Source organism: Macadamia integrifolia, unplaced genomic scaffold, assembly GCF_013358625.1.
Source record: "Macadamia integrifolia cultivar HAES 741 unplaced genomic scaffold, SCU_Mint_v3 scaffold2273, whole genome shotgun sequence".
Classification (NCBI taxonomy): Eukaryota; Viridiplantae; Streptophyta; class Magnoliopsida; order Proteales; family Proteaceae; genus Macadamia; species Macadamia integrifolia.
In genome coordinates this window covers 40,033-44,104 of record NW_024868605.1, presented here as the reverse complement: position 1 = coordinate 44,104, position 4,072 = coordinate 40,033, and the positions used below count along the sequence as shown (strand labels likewise).

Here is a 4,072-nt window from a genome sequence, read left to right as displayed (position 1 = left end):
GGTCTTATGTTGGTCCTCTCAAGCAATTGGGAATTAGTTATAGCCAGAATATCCATCAAGAAAGCAATAGTATTCATGTCCAGCTAACCTCTCTAACATCTGGTCAATGAATGGCAATGGGAAGTGGTCCTTCCAGGTTGCCGCATTTAACTTTCTATAGTCTATGCACACTCGCCATCCTGTTTGGACGCGGGTAGGGATCAACTCATTATTGGCATTAGAAACTACAGTCACACCAGACTTTTTAGGCACTACATGAACTGGGCTTACCCATTGGCTGTCAGAAATAGGATAAATTATTCCATGATCCAAGCACTTTAGGATCTCTTTCTTAATAGCTTCCATCATCACTGGGTTGGCTCTTCTTTGGGGTTCTGTGGATGGTTTGGAATCCTCCATAAGATGTATATGATGTTGCACAATAGAAGGGCTTATACCCTTGATATCAGCCATGGTCCAACCTAAGGCTTCCTTATTATATTTTAACACTTTAAGTAACTCCTCTTCCTAGCTAGAATTCAAATTTGAAGAAATTATTACAGGAAGAGTCTGGTCAGGCCCTAAAAAGGCATATCTCAAATTAGATGGCAACTCCTTAAGATCTAGCTTAGGGGGCCCAACTATGGAAGGTTTGGGAATGGAATTGGAAAGGGGTCCTAAGGGCTCCACAAGTGTGTGAAGACTCAAGACTTCAGAAAAGAAATTTTCACTATCATCATCCAACTCATCCATACACTCTTGGAATTCTGAATCAAAATCAATATCAAAGTTGGTAACTAAATCATCAAAAAAATCCAGAAAATCCTCAAGCATATTGATCTCTTCTTCCATATGTGGTTGCTTGCCAATCCTAAACATGTTAAACTCAACAGTTTGGTTGCCAAAAGATAACCTTATGAAACCATTCTGGCAATTGATTAATGCATTACTGGTAGCTAGGAATGGTCTTCCTAGAATTATTGGGATCTCATCCTTGGTTGAGAAGGGCTTGGTATCTAACACAATAAAATCAACAGGGAAAATAAATTCCCCCACCTTTAGTAAGACATCCTCAACCATCCCTTTAGGAATCTTAACAGACCTATCTGCCAACTGAAGAGTAGTTCCAGTGGCTTTCAATTCTCCCAATCCTAGTTGCTTGTACACATGGTAAGGTAAAAGATTCACACTTGCGCCAAGGTCAAGTAAGGCATGCTCAATATAGGTGTTGCCTATGACACAAGATATGGTAGGGCTCCCTGGATCCTTATACTTGGCTGCTATGGGCTGAGTAATTATGGAACTAATGTTACCTGCCAAGAACGCCTTTTTGGGCACACTAGTGATACGTTTGTGAGTACACAAATATTTCAGTACCTTTGCATAGGCGGGGATCTGGGATATGGCATCCAAAAGAGGGATGTTCACTTCTACCTTTTTGAAGACTTCTAAAATTTTATCCATGGAAGCAGTCTTCTTTTTTGTGTACCAAGCGATTAGGAAATGGGATAGGATGAACATAAGGACTGTTAGGGATTTGCCCCTATTCAGAAAAATCATTTTTGGTTTCCTCACCCAAATCATCTTTAGTTTCAGAAAAATCTTTAGGTTCATCAGACAAACCTGGAACAAGAGACACACTTGTGTCCTCAATTGAAGAAGAGTTAACCGGAGTAATAGATGGGGAAGATTTAGGAACGCTCTGTAGGTACTCTCTACCACTCCTAAGGGCATAAACAACATTACATTGGTTAGAGGGCCCTTGTTGAGTCTAACCTTGTACTATATTCAGTGGTGCATTAGTTGGTCCTTGTGAACTAACAGGTTGATGATACCTAGGGTTAGGCTCTGGTTGACTGGGTAAAGTTCCTTTCTCCCTCTCACGCATAATTGAGACAACTTGAGTGAGTTCTCTCGTAAGATTTTGATGGCTTGTCATGACAACGGCCATATTTTTTTCCAAGTCACTAATTCTACTTGCCTCTCCAATGTTGGTAAACCCAGGGGGTTGCTGATAAGATGATAGGAGAGGGGCCCTAGGAAAACTCGCCTGAGGTCCTACATTTGACCTAAGAAAAGTATTTTGGGAAAAAGATTGTTATGCAAAGGGAGGCCTTTGGGGTCCAGGTTGACCATGATTATAGAAACTGGAAGGTCCTGCTTGGTTGCCCTGATTCCAAGAGAAATTTGGGTGATTTCTCCATCCTGGATTGTAGGTGTTACTATATGGATTATTCTGGTATAAAGCATTAACACTATCATTTGAAGTGCCCCCAGAGGTGTTGGGGCATTCTTCTATGACATGTCAAGGGGATTGGCACCAAGCACAAATCTTAACCAAATTGACTGATGATCGCTCTCTAGGAACAATAGCCTTAATCCTCTTGATTAGACTATCCAAATGGGCTTCCTTGGCTACTATCCCATCCACAAAATATCCTTTTCCTCCTATGGTTCTTTCACTCTCTTGGGTTGATTCCCACTCACGGATTTTGTCAGCTAAGTCAAGTAAGAACTCCCATGCCTTTCCTTCATCTGTAAAGGACGTGAATCCCTCAGGGTACATAGACTCTATCATTTGTTTAGTTGGGTAATCAATACCCTCATAAATTATTTGACATAAATGCCATAGGTCTAGGCCATGGTGAGGGCATTCTTGGAGTAGATCCTTGAATCTCTCCATAAGTTTGGAAAATGACTCACTAGGCCTTTGCCTAAACTGAAGGATATCACTTCTAAGCTTATTGGTCTTGTGAGTTGGGAAAAACTTCTTAAGGAAGACAACTGTGAACTGTTCCCATGAGGTTATGGAATTTGTGGGTAACCCATACAACCACTTCTTAGCTTGGTCTTTCAATGCAAAAGTGATAAACCTAAGCTTAACAGCATCATCAGAAAGCTGTTGGATCTTAATTAGAACACATACCTCTTCAAATTCCCTTAGAAATAGGTATGCATCCTCAGAGGTCAACCCATGGAAGTGGGGCAACATAGTGATGTATTGAGATTTGAGTTCAAAATTATTGCCCTGGGCTTGTGGTAGAACTATGCAGGAAGGTTGGGCTGTTCTAGCAGGGTAGAACCTATCTTTCAGAGATTTAGGTGAAGGGTTTTGCTGTTGGTCTCCCATATTGAATGGTTTTAAACAGAGCAAACGTATTGGGTCACTACTTGTTGGATCTCTTCTTTCTAACCGATTCTTAGTATTACGTACCCACTTAACACTCATGCAACAGAAAACTATCCACAACTAAAGTAAGACAAGCACAAAAGAATGGATAGCAAAACTTTTTTTTTTAATGATTTTTTTGTTATTTTTTTATTTTTTTTTGGCTTTTTGGGAGCTTACCGACAGGGATCCGAGGTTGCTCAGGTCAATTCCTGAGGTACTGCTACAGGGCGAAACCTGTCTTTATCATACTGTGAGGCATGGCGACCTCCATTGATACAACTATTATTGCAAGTTGTTCTTCTCAGGAATTCAATAAAAGAAAAGAAAAAATATAAAACAAAGCAAACAAAGCACTCCGATTTACCAAAAAAAAGTGAAAAATAACATAGAACTATCTCCCCGGCAACGACACCAAAAACTTGTTTGAGATTTAAAATGTAACCGCAAGTGTACGGATCAGTGTAGCTACGGGTCGAACACAGGGAGAGCAGCCACTTTATTTTTTATTTCTTTTAATAATGCGAAAGTGAACCGATTAATGATTGTGATCTAATTCTAATTACCGTCCTAAAAATAACGTCCTAACCATTCGTCATCTAAGAATTTAAAGACGCAAGCCACGCAATTAAAATTAAATAAATAAATAACTGAAAATAAACAACCCACGCAATTAAATAAATAAATAAATAAATAAAGAAAAAAATGCTGAAATAAAAATAAAGTAAAAGAAAGGGGATAAAGCTAGAGAGAGACTCACAAGTAGGTTTCTCTACTTAGCCCGAGGGATGCATCATAATATGAGCTTCCCTACTTGACCAGAGAGTCACTCTTACAAGGGTTACTCTACTTGGCTTTAGGGAAAGGGAAACAATTAAAATAAAAACAATAAGATGATGGTTCTATGGCTAGGAGGGGCAAAGC

The 4,072-nt window shown here is 39.6% G+C and overlaps 1 non-coding gene across 1 annotated transcript; it reads left to right on the top strand.

Moving 5' to 3' along the window:
- Window positions 1-2,615: 2,615 nt before the first annotated feature.
- On the top strand, window positions 2,616-2,722 carry LOC122066157. The gene has a single exon (XR_006136263.1). It is a non-coding gene; the product is annotated as a small nucleolar RNA R71 (small nucleolar RNA).
- The last annotated feature ends 1,350 nt before the right edge of the window (window positions 2,723-4,072 follow it).